This window comes from Leucoraja erinacea, unplaced genomic scaffold (genome assembly GCF_028641065.1).
Source record: "Leucoraja erinacea ecotype New England unplaced genomic scaffold, Leri_hhj_1 Leri_1205S, whole genome shotgun sequence".
Lineage (NCBI taxonomy): Eukaryota > Metazoa > Chordata > Chondrichthyes > Rajiformes > Rajidae > Leucoraja > Leucoraja erinaceus.
In genome coordinates, this window is record NW_026575457.1 from 15,137 (window position 1) to 30,852 (window position 15,716).

The 15,716-nt window shown below is 48.1% G+C and overlaps 1 long non-coding RNA gene and 1 pseudogene across 1 annotated transcript in view; one reads left to right on the forward strand and one right to left on the reverse strand.

The window, feature by feature from the left end:
- LOC129715494 (uncharacterized) overlaps positions 1–14,666 on the reverse strand; it is a 28,812-nt gene extending 14,146 nt beyond the window's left edge. The window contains exons 1-2 of the long non-coding RNA XR_008726508.1: positions 14,436–14,666; positions 2,795–2,860 (exon numbers count right to left, since the gene is read on the reverse strand). This is a non-coding gene — a long non-coding RNA (uncharacterized LOC129715494). The remainder of the gene's footprint in view (positions 1–2,794; positions 2,861–14,435) is intronic.
- LOC129715495 (U2 spliceosomal RNA) lies at positions 8,674–8,783 on the forward strand (annotated as a pseudogene).
- Positions 14,667–15,716: the final 1,050 nt, after the last annotated feature.

Genomic DNA, 15,716 nt, shown 5'->3' on the forward strand with positions numbered 1-15,716 from the left:
GCTGCGGCGACTGAGGTTGCATTAGGGCTGCAAACTGTTGTTGTTCATTGTTATTTCTGCTGTTGTCTCTGTTTGTTGTCGTTTGCCTGACTGAGGTCAGTTGACGGGGCTCACCATGGGGAGGTCGACAACATGAGCCCTAAGTGATATATAAAACGGTTATATACCTTTATACTGGATGAAATCCGGCTTGTTCAGCGGGTAGTTGGGGGTCAACGATTGGATCGAGCCAGGCCAGGAGAAGCCGTTCGAGAAGCTTGTACGGGACACAGAGGAGTGAGATGGGCCGATGGATCCTTGCATCGTACACTCGCTCGTTTGGTTTTGGTAGCGCAATGACGGTGGCTTTCCACCAGACCTTCAGACTGGACTGACCAATGAGGCAAGAGGAGTAGAACTCACGGAGCCAGACCTGGCATTTAGGACCGCAGTGTTTCAGGAATTCTGGGGGGATGTTATCAGGACCCTGGGCTTTTCCGCATTTCAATTGAGTGATGACAGGAGAGAATTCTGCAGAGGAAATGGCTGCTGACAGGAACCCATCAGCACCTGGAGCTTTCCAAAGATTAGTGGTTTCCTCTTTGATAGAACGAGTTTGATTCTTGTCCACGTCTTTGAAGTGGCCGTTGGCCAGGAGCTGGTGGGCGGTGGAGTTGGCTGTGACAAGGCAATGCTTTGGGCGGGTACTTCGACCAGTGATGCGATTGAAGGTCTTCCAAGCCACCCTACTGGAGTGTGTGAAGTCGATTCCTTGGACTGTCTCTTCCCACCACTCTCTGTGGTTCTTGGCGAGGCGGATTGTCAGTTCCGTCGCCTTGGAGGCAGCCTCTTCGCCAGTTTCAGCGTCCAGGAATGCGTCGTAGCATGCGTCACACTATTCGTCCCATGTGGGGATGTACCGGCAATGATAGCCGCGAGGAATGGAACTCTTTGCTGCCCTGATGAGGAGTTTGCAGAAGGCTGAGTAGGCTTTGTCCAGATTGGTGGAGGTGGGGGTGGGAAGGCTGTCGATCCAGAAGTCCACCAGACTTGTGAACTGGTCCCACCTGGCCTTACGGAAATTCCACCTCTTCGCAGGTTTGGTTGGTATTGCCTCGATGGGGTTGTCCGGGATAATCAGAGATGGGCGATGTTGTGATTTCGGGAAGTGATCCAGGATGATACGGTGTAGGGATAGTCCATTCAGGTTTGCAAAAGCCAAGTCAATGTTGGTAGTGGTGTTCCACCTGCCGGAGTGGAAGCTGTCCGGTTGTTTTGGGTCGTACAGGAGTTGAACGGCAGTAGCTTAGGCCCAGTCTTCTAGTGCAGCGCCATCTGAGTTAGTTGAACGGTAGCCCCACGTGGTGCTGTGGCAGGTAAAGTCTTCGGCACAGATGCAGGGCGAACCAAAGGTGGGGATGGAGTCTTTGTGGAGCTTGGTAGAAGGTGGCTTGTATACATTGATGACCGTGACACCTTCGACTTGCGTTGTTGCCCATTCCACGTTGGAGTCAGGAGGGGACACTGCAATCGCTTTCCATTTTGCTGTGTTCCTTACAAAAGTGGCAATCCCGTGGGTGTCGCTCTTGGTGCAGGCGACCGGGGTATAACCAGTGATCTTCAGATGTGAGCCATCACTTTTGTGAGTCTCTTGGAGCAGGATTGCAAGTCCCATATCCCTTTTCTCCTTTCCTATCAAGTACCTGTCTAAATATCTTCAAAATGTCATTGGTGTCCTCTGTCAGCTCGTTCCATATACCCACCATCCTCTGAATAACACCACTCAGATCTCCTACCCCCTCCTCATGTTAAACCTGTGCCCTCCAGCTTTAGACTTTGGAGAAAGACTATCCGCCCTATCTATGTCATTCAATTTTCATAGCTCTATAATTCAACCCTCAGTCTCCTACATCTCAGTAAGAATAAACCCAGCCTTTCCAATCTCCCCTATAACTTCAGCCTTCCATTTTCAGGGACATCCTGGTGAATTTCCTCTGTTCTCCCTCCTGTGGTGTGGAAACCAGACCTGACAAATAGTACGTGACATTCCAAATCTTACACTCGATTCCACCCTAACTACCTGTGTCGCCATTTTCTGTGAACTATGATCGTACCCTAAAGTCTCTCTGAACATCAACACTCCTGGACCCCCTGTTATCTACTCTGTATACAGTATCCTGTTCGTTGTTGATGTCTTAAAATGCACATATTTCGAGGAATATTGGCCCCAACTATGCCATGCTGACCAAAATGCCCTATCCAAGCTAGCCCCTATTGTCTGGATTATATTCCATCTGCCTCTGCTCCACCCAACTTTCCAATTGATCTATGTCCCTCGGTACTTTGCTATTTACTGCTTGACCAATCTTTGTGTCGTCAGCAGACATCTACAGTGCACACGCTCATCATCGAGCATACAAGGAGAATTTCCCTGGTGAAGGAATAAGAACTACTATCTCAACACAAGGCTAGTCCATATTGGACTGACGTTGGAAGGAGAATCTTCTTCACTTTTTACAAATCTCTCATCTGAAGGGCTGGGTCATCAACTGCATCCAAAAGCCATCAACAGAGTCGTGGACATTGGGGATGCGAGGGTGGGGCAGAAGATCAGCCATGATTGGGTTGAATGGAGAGGCTGGCTTGAGGGTCAAATGGCCTACATGTATAACTCATGTTTGTTTACTGCCTGGGAATTGCCACTTGGGAAATAATGGCGACATTCCCAGCATAAAAACGTCAACAAAAGCAAACACTCTGGAGCAGCATTGCTCATGCTGGCTCCACCGTTAAACACACGGCACTCTGGACTTACCTTCACCACCGAGTCTCCGTCCTTTTTGGAGCCCACTGCTTCATACACAGCGGGTGCCATCGCTTTCTGCTGGAGGAGAGAAGTTTGTTTAGATCCATGTGCAGGACGGAGGTGCAGATGCTGGTTTAAACCGAAGAACAACACAAAAAGCTGGAGTAACAATAAGCTTCAGCCAGTCTGAAGAAGGGTCTCGACCCGAAACATCACCCATTCCTTCTCTCCAGAGATGCTGCCTGTCCCGCTTTACTCCAGCCTGAGTTACTCCAGCTTATTGTGTCTATCTTTTGATTAGAACCATATTTGTTTCTGGCATTTCTTATCACCATGGAGTTGAGTACACGGCCGGAGAGGATATCAGTGGGCAGTGGATGTTGGATGAGCAGCATTGACAAAGGCAAGGACAAGAGACACCAGTTGTCCCCAGCAGAGGAACAAGGGCTACTGAGTCCCACCAACGCTGTACTTCTGAAGTGCCATGTTAACTATTCTGGAGTTAGAACATAGAACAAGTACACACAGGAACAGGCCTATTGTCCCACAATGTCAGTGCTGCATGTAATGCAAAGTTAAATAATCTCTGCTTGCACATGAAGTATATCTCTCCAATGTCTGCCTATCCTGCCTCTTAAACACCACTCTAGTGTCTGTCTCCATCACCACCACACTGGCAGGGTGTCCCATTAGATCCATAGATCTTCGTTGAGCAACATGGTTGAATGACGTCCCAGACAGGAACAATGAGCTTGGTATTTGACACTTTGCCCGCTTGCCCAATTCCCCCTCACCCAAGCACATCGTCGACAGGAGTTAAGAGAGAGCAATTTGCCCAAGTTGTCAGAACAACAAAAAGCAGTATCAGGAATTTTGGGACCAGATTAATTGCCCTTCATTTGGGATTGTGTTATCTGATCCTCAGTGCCTAACAACATTGGATAATATTTCACCGGCTGCATTATCCAGTGGGGATGGTGCACAGAGGTGTCTGTGTCCACAGGAGAAACAGAATCAGAGAGCCTTGTTCCCCAAGTAGTGAACTGTGGTGCTGCCTCTGTAACAAGGCCACTGGTCACAGGGGAAAGCATGGACGAGTTGGGCCGAAGGGCCTGTTTCTCTGCTGTATATCTAAATCTATATTACTAAAAGTAAGATCGTGACCGCTTTTGACTCACTGCAATGTGATTTCGGAGAGAACGCCGCCACTTACGGCCGTCATTTTTGGCCACCTCGTTCAGAGCCCCCCTCCGCCGGACTGGCCGGAGGATTTTTCCAATCGATTAAAAATCAGAGAGATATTAATGTTTTAAAAGATTACGCCATTCTCTCTGCTGCCCATGCTGGTGGGAGGGGGGGAGGGACTATAAACCCGGAAGTGTTGTGCCTCACTCAGTCTCTGCAAGATGGAGGAAGTGAGATGGTCACGTCTCTCTGAGCTCTGAATAACAATTCAACTTCAACAACAACTCCACATCCGACCCCCGATGCATGTGGCAAGGCATCCAGGTCATCACGGACTATAGACCCACCAACACCACCCCCACATCCAGCGACGCCTCCTTCCTTGAGGAGCTTAACCACTTCTATGGCCGCTTCGACAGGGACAATCTAGAGACAGACAATCTAGAGCCATTAAGGCTGTGCTCCCTGCTGATCACCAACCCCTCACACTCACCCCCTATGACGTGTATGTGGCACTGAGTAGCACTAATGCACGTAAGGCTGCTGGCCCTGACGGCATCCCCGGGCGCGTCCTCAGGGCCTGTGCTGCGCAGCTGACAGACGTCTGGAATGACATCTTCAACCTGTCACTTGCCCAAGCAGTTGTCTCCACGTGCCTTAAAACCACCTCCATCGTGCCAGTGCTAAAACACTCCACTGCGGCAAGCCTCAACGACTTCCGCCCAGTTGCACTTACCCCCATCATCACCAAGTGCTTCGAGAGGCTGGTCCTGGCACACCTCAAAGGCTGCCTACCCCCCCACACTGGATCCCTATCAGTTTGCCTACCGCAAGAATAGGAGTACGGAGGATGCCATCTCAACGGCACTTCACTCCGCCCTCTCCCACCTCGACAACAGAGCCACTTACGTAAGAATGCTGTTCATCGATTACAGCTCAGCATCCAACACCATTATACCATCTAAACTGATCACCAAACTCGGTAACCTGGGCATCGACCCCTCCCTCTGCAACTGGATACTGGACTTTCTAACCAACAGACCCCAGTCTGTTAGGTTAGACAAGCACACCTCTTCAACCCTCACCCTGAACACCGGCGTTCCACAGGGCTGTGTGCTGAGCCCCCTCCTCTACTCCCTCTTCACCTACGACTGCACACTTGTACATGGTACTAACACCATCATCAAGTATGCAGATGATACAATAGTAATTGGCCTCACCAGCAACAACGATGAGTCGGCCTATAGGGAGGAGGTCCAGCGCCTAGCAGCATGGTGCACTGACAACAACCTGGCCCTTAACTCCAAGAAGACCAAGGAGCTCATTGTAGACTTCAGGAGGTCTAGGGGCGGCACGCACACCCCCATCCACATCAACGGGACGGAGGTGGAACGTGTTTCCAGCTTCAGGTTCCTGGGGGCCAACATCTCCGACGACCTCTCTTGGACCTACAATACCTCAACTTTGATCAAGAAGGCTCACCAGCGTCTCTTCTTCCTGAGGAGACTGAACAAGGTCCATCTGTCTCCTCAGATCCTGGTGAACTTCTACCGCTGCACCATCGAGAGCATCCTTACCAACTGTATCACAGTATGGTATGGCAACTGCTCTGTCTCCGACCGGAAAGAACTGCAGAGTGTGGTGAAAATTGCCCAACGCATCACCGGTTCCTCACTCCCCTCCACTGAGTCTGTCCAAAGCAAGCGTTGTCTGCGGAGGGCGCTCAGCATCGCCAAGGACTGCTCTCACCCCAAACATGGACTGTTTACCCTCCTACCATCAGGGAGGCGCTACAGGTCTCTCCGTTGCCGGACCAGCAGGTCCAGGAACAGCTTCTTCCCTGCGGCTGTCACTCTACTCAACAATGACACACCCCCCCCCCGGACACTCCTCCCACAGGAAATAGATTTATTTATTGAAATCATATTCTATGTCGCTCTGCCAAGGAGATGCTAACTGCATTTTGTTGTCTCTGTACTGTACACTGACAATGAATCTGAATCTGATCAATTAACACATGTCTACTCAACTGTGAGTGCCATTAATGTGGTTTGAAAATGAAAAAAAAATGTTGCTTTGAAATGCTTTGAAAAAAAATGGTTGTTGGTGGTGGTAACTGCTTTGATAGGCTGCACTGCAAAAAAAATGGCTGTTGTTGGTGGTGGTAACTGCTTTGAAAATGTGTGTTGTTGGTGGAAACTTGACAACTTCCAGTTTGCACTGAAGATTGATTTTAGATAAAACGCTACCAATTACGGCTGTGATTTTTGTATATCTTTCTCAGTTCCTCGCCACTCATCAGGTGCAGAGGATTCTTCCCATCAATGAAAAATAAATGTGGTATTAGTGTTTAAAAACTGTTGAGAATCTCTCTCCTGTCAATCACGCCATGAAGGCTACGCCCCTTCCAGTTGGAGGGAGAGGGATTATAAAATCCGTAAGTGTGGCTGTGGCGCAGTCTCTGCAAGATGGGGGAGAGAGAGAGGTCACGACTGTCTGAGCTGTGAATCAACTGAACACACTGAATATCTTCTGAACTGTGAATGTGGTGTTTATGTGGTGTTTTACTTCGGAGTCACGTGAGTGACTACATGAAGAACCCGCCAGTACGCATGCGTGTCATTATCGCTACACGCATTGCAACGAGTCATTGGGGGAGGAAGGACGTTCCTCCCAAACGGCAGGTTTGGAAACCTGCAACAGTAGGTAAGAGAACTTTGTTTCTTTTTTACTTACCTTTGTTTACAGGAAGGCTGTGGAAAGCTGGCGGGGGAGAGCTGCTATATAGGAGCAGGCAGCCAGCAACGGCCGGTGGCACGACAATCTCCCTTAGCGGGAGCCGGTGCGACTTCAGCTCCAGCAAGGGTACGGGTCGCCGACAACCGATGGAGCACTCCGGAGCCGGCAATCTGACGACTCGGACAACAGCCCAAAGGACCTACACTACATGGGTCCGTGGGGCTGAGAAACTAAAAATAGCAGCGAGCGGTCGGTGCCCGTGAGCACCGGGTACGCGTTGGAGCTGCTGGGCCTGTGTCGCGAGCGGCCAGTTCCCCGAGAGGACTGCACCGCGTTGGAGCTCCGCAGGCCCAAGGAGAATACGGGTGGCACAGTGCGGAGCACTGCACCGCGTTGAAACTCCGAACCTGCGTCCGCGAGCGGCCAGCTCCCCGAGAGGACTGCACCGCGTTGGAGCTCCGCAGGCCCAAGTGGGAAAGGAGCGGCACAGTGCGGAGCACTGCACCGCGTTAAAACTACCATACCTGCGGTTGCGAGCGGCCAGCTCCCCGAGAGGACTGAACCGCGTTGGAGCACCGCAGGCTAATGGTAGTACGGGCGGCTCAGTGCCGTGAGCACTGCACCGCGCTTTGGAGCACCGCAGGCCAACGGCACTACAGGGGACTCGGTGCCCGTGAGCACTGCAACGCGTTGACACTGCGGGACCTGCACCTGCGAGAACATACCGCGTTTGCAGCGATGCAGGTCCAAAAAAGAAGAACAAATCCTCGAGTGGGTAAGTCCCATAGCAGCACCTTATACAGGGCTGTATCTCACTTCTACTATTACAGGGAAGTGCTTGAGGAAAAGACAGACTTAGGGAGAAGGAAGCAGCACCTTTTTCTATAGGGCTATAATCATGCTTCTCTCCCCCCAGTAGACTCTTTTGTCAGAAGAGTGCTGGGGTCAAGTCTAGGGCAAACCCTGGACAGGTAAACAGATGTAAGAGCTGTAATAATGAGGTGATGCCTTTTCTAAGTCACAAAGTACATAGAGTGCATTATTGGTCCTTTCCTGATAGAAATACAGGAATACTTATGTTGTGACTGAAGGATTTAGCAGTCCAAAAATTTACTGACAAATTCCATTCCCATCTGGGAAGTCACACGGGAATGTCTGTCTATGTTTCAGGGGGAACAACAGTACAGCTGTGAGTAAAGCTAACTGGGGAAGATCTACAAACCAGGTTAGAAGCCAGCATAGACCATATGTTTTCTATCTACTGCAGGGGCAAACATTAGCTGACACCATAGCTGTCACTTGCCACTGGGGATTGTAAATCCCTGAATGTACTAAACTAATCAATTTATGCATTTGGTTACATCCAACCGGGATTGACGCGGGCCTGTGTAAACCCGAAACCTCCTAGCAAAATCTTTTTATTTGGAGGTGACCGATCTAGAAGGTCAAGGAGTTGGACAATGAAGCCAAATTGGAGCTCATCTAAACGTCCAAACATCATCCTCAAAGGTATCGCCCCTATATCTGAAGATGTGTACACCCACAACACACGGCCTCGGGGATCCAGATGAAAACAGTAAAACCAGAGTGGAGGTTGGTGCGAGAAGACATCGAATAAATAACGTTTTGACACTCATATCTTAAACAGTATCCGGGGATACACAATAGAATTTTACAACACATAATCTTCTAGTCCAGCTGATATATCAAGAGAGGAATTTGGAGGAGAACACCAAATGGATATTGGGCTATAGTATTTGCTGATGTTTCTACACGATATGGAACACCAGATGCCGATCTACTCGTATCCAGACATAATCACCAATTACCAAATATGTCATATGGGATACAGACACTGGACATCAGCAACAGATGGGTTTTAGCTGCATTGTAAGGGAAGAATTATTATCTACGCATTCCCTTCCTAACAAAATAGGATATGGCGCTTGACGCATCAAACATAGATCAGATCTCGGCTTTTTGGCCAAGATCAAGCATAATATCTGGTTTTATCAGTTTAAATATCTGATATGTCCCTTATCTAGGGACCATATATTAAAAAAATAAAATAAATAAATAAATAATACGATATATTCGTTAAGAACCTTTTCTATTGTTAAGTATATTCGTTTTAAGAACGAAAATGGCAAGCATTGATTCAAAGGATGCTTACTATTTTCAGTACCCATAACAGGTGACCACGGACGTTATTTTTATCTAATTGGATGGCTCAGCTCTAGCAGTATAGAGCACTACCTAATGTGTTTACATTAGCACCTAGGTTATTTACAAAATATAACAACCAGCCACACAATGGTAATGGCTTCTTTGGATGACATACTAATTGTGCGGAAACTTAGGACGGGCTGAACAAACGGTAACAGCCACTTAACAATTATTTGGAAACTAGGATTAATTATCCATCCAATTAAATCAAAATTAAAGCCTTCAAACTAAAGGGATTATTTGGGGTTCACCAATAACTCAGTTCCACATGTCAGTAACTTTGCCAACAGAGGTTACAACCTTAATAGAGGCATACAGCAAAATCATTGACATGAGGATAAACCATCCATCAGACTGGTAGCAAGAATTTTGGCAACAGGTGGTACTGGGAATATGGTTTCCAGCCACATAATTCAGACCCTTACATTATAAAGATTTACAGAGGGCCAAAATATGCGCTCTTAAAATTAATGGTGATCATTTCGATAGAATGATGAAGCCATACAGAAGCCATATTGGAACTAAATGGTGGAAAGATAACATTGGGCATTGCTCCAATCCTATCATTGTCAGCAACCAGTCTATGGTCCTACATATGCATGCTATGCACTAGGATGGTGTGTTACCAATTCCATCTCCAGCTGTGGAGGAAGATGGAATACACAGGAAGCATCATTATTACTAACACTGGGCATAACTACCTGGAAATGTTGGGTGTTTTTTCATGGCCTAAAGTCATGTTGCTCTGGAATATGTTAAACAGGTTATTAGATTATAAATTAACAATACTACTGTGGTAGCACATATCAACTGTAGTAGCACATGGGTGAAAGGGAATCTACATCATGTAACAATCTGGCCAAACACAATTTGGCAACCTCATCAATGGGGGTACTAGGGGTTTTTTAATAGTACCCGACTGACCTACCCAACCATGGTTCTCGGTGGTACTGGGAATGAGATTAGAACCATGCAGCACCATCCTAAACAGACGATGAAGTATGGGGAAAACCACCCGTGCCATGAACATATAAATCGCTTAAATCATAGAGTCTGAAAGCGCCGCTATTACATCTGGGACTGACGGCCAGAGCAATGGACATGATCACAGCGGGCCACAGACAATCAACCTAAAGACAATGTCTAAAATACATAAACTAATGGGAGATGTGTTGCAACCATAATACATCATCCAGCCTGTTTGGCAGCTTTGTTAACCTACAGGGGCTTAGTATTAGTGACATCAACTGTGCCAGAAGTGGTCCATCTACTTACCTATGGCAAGAGAACGAAACAACAGCTTATGGGGGACACTTTTATGGGAATTCCCCAAAGACCGGGTATTCCCAAATATGGGACATCAGCATCGTCTTAACGTTGTTAAAGAACTGGGCTCCAGCCACAGCGCTGTCATTACAGCTTTTTGACATTTTACAAAACGGTCATGCTGATGGCTTAGGTCACGGCACTAAGGACTCAGTCCCTACCAAATTAAGGCTGGATAACTAGACCAGTTCACCTGGCAACTTACACTTCTATATTCAGGAATTAGGGAACTAAACAGACAGGGGTCAGCAGGCCTTAAAATAACATTTTTAGAGCCTACCCTACAGATGATTGACTGTGTTGTGAGACATCTACAAATATACATGGAACAAACCAAGACCATCAGTGGCACAGAAGAGGAACTTCTCATCAACTACAGACAGCCTCATTAAAGAATAACAGGCCAGGCCAGCTAAATGGCTAACATAGTATTGACCAAAGTTGGTGTAAACACTAACTGGGTTAAAATCTCACTCCACCAGGCTGCAGCAACGTCGGCAGCATTTAAATTGGAGGTTCCTATGGATAAAATCCTCAGGACTGCAGGATGGCCATCGGAAAGAACATTCTAAAGATTATAACAAACCAGTAATGGAAACTGGAATTTTTCAGAAACATTGTTAAGTTTCTGTACCATAATTTACCCCAAAAAACAGGGGCTATCAATTATTATTAACTTTATGGTTATTTATATATATCATATTGATGTTTAATATGTTATCACTATTCTCCCCAAAACCAAGGCAGACGTGATGATGGACTCGTTCCACGGCTTGAATCACAGAGCTTTGAAATCTTCATGTAGTCACTCACGTGACTCCGAAGTAAAATAGTAAGATTAAACGAGAACTTACCAGTACGAAGTTTGATCTGTATTTTATGAGGAGTAACGTTGAGGGAATACATGCCCTCCGCTCCCACCCTTGATCATAAACACGACTGGTATCTTTTCTCTAATCTTACTATGCTTAAGTCATTACAGGTATCTGTGATTCACTCCGCTGCTTTGAAGAATGACACGCATGCGTACTGGCGGGTTCTTCACGTATTCCCTCAACGTTACTCCTCATAAAATACAGATCAAACTTCGACCTGGTAAGTTCTCGTTTAATCTTACTATTTATGTGGTGTTTTGTGGTGATTTCACCCTGCCTGAAATGGTATGTAACTGCATTTGAATGTGGTGGCCTTGCACCCTGCTTGAAGTGGTATGAAACTGAACTTGAATTCGGTAGCCTTGCAGCCTGCTTGAAGTGGTTGGAAACTGCACTTGAATTTGGTGGGCTTGCAACCTGCTTAAAGTGGTAGGAAACTGCACCTGAATTTGGTGGCCTTGCACCCTGCTTGAAGTGGTAGGAAACTGCACTTGAATTTGGTTGCCTTGCACCCTGCTTAAAGTGGTAGGAAACTGCACCTGAATTTGGTGGCCTTGCACCCTACTTGAAGTGGTATGAAACTGCAATTGAATTTGGTTGCCTTGCACCCTGCTTGAAATGGAATTTCAAGGAATAGCCGCGAGTCAACTGCTAGCCCACCAGCCGTTAGTGAGCTGCCAGCACATCAGACTTGAGTGACTGAGCTGCCACCCCAAGATTCCATTTGGCCAACAATGTCCATACTAACATGTCCCTTCAGCCCACAGTGCCCATACAAGCGCTCCAGAAAGCACCCCCTCCCCAAACTGGCCACCAATATTGGAGAGGTGGAATATTGCGTTGGGGGACCAGCCCTCCCGTGTGAACATATATGTCTAGTAATACATATATCATTGAGCCTTCAGTGACCCGCTGGATGAAAATATTCTTCCTCCGATGCCCTTCAATCCCCTTCACTCCTCATCTGCCCTCCGGCTTTAAACGGGTTCCATTATAACTGCTTCCGACAGCCTACCCTATCTCTGACCCTCGTCATTTTGTGCACCTCGATTACATCACCATCTGCCTCCTTGCTGCAAGAAATCAAGCTGAGCCTCTCCAGTATAGTCTCATGACTGAAACGCTTCATCCCACAAGCACCCTGCATCCTGAACCCCGCCCCCTGCACCCCGCCCCCTGTAAGGGTTAACCAAAGCTGCTTGGCAGTAAAGATGGAGATGTCTGCTAACAGCACCACGTGTCCACAAGCTGCTGGCTTAAAAACAATTCGATGTTTGGGAAAATGCTTGGGTACAATTAGAAGCACCCAATAAATTATGGGTCACGAGTGGTCCAGATAAGATAAACTTTTCATTCGAGACTAGCTCAGTGCTTGATTTAACCTTGTGTTTTGACCAAGAAGAATAGCTAGTTTTATAAACATAGCTGACTTTTGTATGTAGATTGGGGTAGAATCGCAGGCTTATTGAAGATATACTAATTTAATGCTGAATGGTCAAATCGGTAGACATCCGTTTCACAGAATCCCAAGAGTTTCAGCCCTAAAGGTTGTCTATTTCCTTTGCTCCATAGATGCTGCTGCAGTTTCTCCAGCAATTTTGTGTACCCCCACAACACACAGCTGTTGAGCAAAACTACTTACACTATTTAAAGTTCATCTCTCTGGGTATCTTTCACCTCTCCAATATTCCTGCTCTCCCTCAAATGAATCAATTATTTTTGGAACATAAAATCTTAACCACGTGGCATTGAGTTTCAAATACTGCTGAAGAAATTTAACTAATCAGCTACTGTTGTGCCCTTTTGAACAGAGTCACTCAGTGGCTGAAGCTGGTTGATGTAAAAGAGAAACACATTCTAATGAAGACCCTCTCGGTAGAATTTCCCAAACTCGAAGTACATCAAGTTTATATTGGCTTTAAACACAGAGACAACAATAAACAATGAATGGGATCCCACTACTGGCCACATCTTCCCAACTCCTCACCTTTCTGCTTTCCGTAGAGAACTTTCCCTCTGAAACTCCCTGGTCAACTCGTCCCTTCCCACCCAAACCACCCCCTCCCCAGGTACTATCTACTGAGATTTAACTTTTTGAGTGCAGACAAGTAAACTTCGCAGAATCACAATGAGGTCATATTGTAACTGCCAAGCCACCTCTGATTATTCAAACTCCATTAAACAATGATTAATGATTCAAAGCCAGGTCTAAAAGCTTCCCAGTCTGAAGAAGGGTCCGAAACCAGAGATGCTGCCTGTTCCGCTGAGTTGCTCCAGCTTTTTGTGTCTATCCTCGGTTTAAACCAGCATCTACAGTCCATTCTTACACACATTACTGTTGTGAGGGCTGACTCTGAGTACACAAATACCCCAATTATTAACAGGCATACAAATATCCCCATGGCCATGTGTGCAGGAAGGAACTGCAGATGCTGGTTTCTACCGATGATACCCTCGGGGTTCTGACCTGAGACGTAACCTTTACCTTTCCTCCAGAGATGCTGCCTGACCTGCTGGGTTACTCCAGCATTTTGTTTTTATGCCCATGACCATTCTTGATGTGCCAAGTGACAAATCAGTCTGGTCTGGATAATCCTTCATCTCTAATACAGCAGTGTGAAATATCTTAAGGGGTTGGACAGGCTAGATGCAGGAAGATTGTTCCCGATGTTGGGGAAGTCCAGGACAAGGGGTCACAGCTTAAGGATAAGGGGGAAATCCTTTAAGATTGAGATGTGAAAAACATTTTTCACACAGAGAGTGGTGAATCTCTGGAACTCTCTGCTACAGAGAGTAGTTGAGGCCAGTTCATTGGCTATATTTAAGAGGGAGTTAGATGTGGCTCTTGTGGCTAAAGGGACCAGGAGGTATGGAGAGAAGGCAGGTATGGGATACTGAGTTGGATGATCAGCCATAATCATATTGAATGGCGGTGCAGGCTCGAAGGACCGAATGGCCTACTCTTGCGCCTATTTTCTATTTATCTATGTATCTTCAGCTGAAGAATTTGGGTTTGTTGTAGGTCAATAAACATCCAATTGTCTCAGTAGACACCCTGTCTGTTTGCAAAGCTGTGCTTTAAATTCCAAAATGATTATAGTTTCCAATGTACATGAGAACAACAATTCTGAATTTTGGTTCTTGTTTGGAATTAATGGCTGCTGCTCCAACACAGCTTGTGATGCAAGAAAAACAGGTTTCGAGGATTGGGATTAATGAATAAGGAAATAACATTCTGGGCTACAAACAACTATCTTTACTACAGCAAAATACAGTAAAGTACAGATAAAGGCACAAACCTCACGCTTGTGTACACATTGTGTGCTGTCGGCGACGGCTGGTGTGGACCAAAGATCTTATAGCTCCTCTATAATCTTTGCACATCACGGTCGTCAGTGACGTCTCTCTCGCTCTGTCTCTCCCGCTTTCTCTCTTCCCCAAGTTCAAGTTCCTGTCAGCTCATTGAAGCAACACGTATAGGTTGTGGCCACTTGTAAAACAAAGCAGTGGTCATGTATGTAGATTGAGGTAAATGATAAAAGATTTTTAAACTCCTGGGATGTGGCCACTGTCATTTGTCCAAAGCCCCCATCAGCCTCACCTTGCTGCTGCAGGGAGGGACAGTTTGAGAGCGGCTGCATTCAGTGCAGCATCAAGCCCACACTAACTAACTCCGAGCCAACGTGGGGGGTCTGTGTCTGTGTCTGCACTTCCATCACTGGCTTCAACCTCACTCCTTAAACAGTGAGAGCAGCCACAACTCCGTCCCTCTGAACCAAGCGTGAGGGACGGGTTTTGCTGCCCAAACACTTGTCCACATTACAGCTGAGGCAGCAGCAGGCTCGCAGACTCACAGTGTGTGTGTGTGAGATGCAGCTGCCCCCCCCCCCCCCCCCCCCCCCCCCCCCCCCCCGGCACACAGTGTGCTCGTCCGCGAGCGAGCCCGGTGCCGAGAGTGCAGCTGCCTCCCGCCCAACCGCCAACCCCAACCGCCAACCGTCAACCGCCAACCGCCAACCGCCAACCCAGCTGCTCCCCCGGCACGTGACGGGGACCAGTCCGGCTTCACCCTTGCACCGGCGCCATTCCCACGTCGACGACCCGCGGGAGAGGATCGTCGACGGACGTTTCGTTTCCCGTCGGAACGGCCCCTGTACCCGGGGGGGGGGGGGGGGAGTGACCAGAACCCCCCACCCTCCCCCCCCCCTCCCCCCCATCCCCCACCCCTCCCCTCCATTCCCCCCTCCCCCCCTCCCCCCCCCCCTCACCCCCCCCCCACCCCCCATCCCCCCCCCTCACCCCCCCCCCCACCCCCCCACCCCCACCCCCCCTCCCCCCCCCCCCCCCACTCCCCACCCACACCCCCCCCCATCCCCCTCTCCTCCCCCCCCCCATCCCACCCCCCCCCCCCCCCCCCCCCCCCCCCTCCCCCCCCCCCCCCCCCCCTCCCTCCCTTACTCCCCCCATCCACCCCCCCCATCACTACTCCCCCCCCCCCATCGCTCATCCCCCCTTCCTATCCCTCCCCCCTCCTCCTCTCCCCAGATTTCCAGAATCCAGAATCTGCTTTTTTTTGCTTT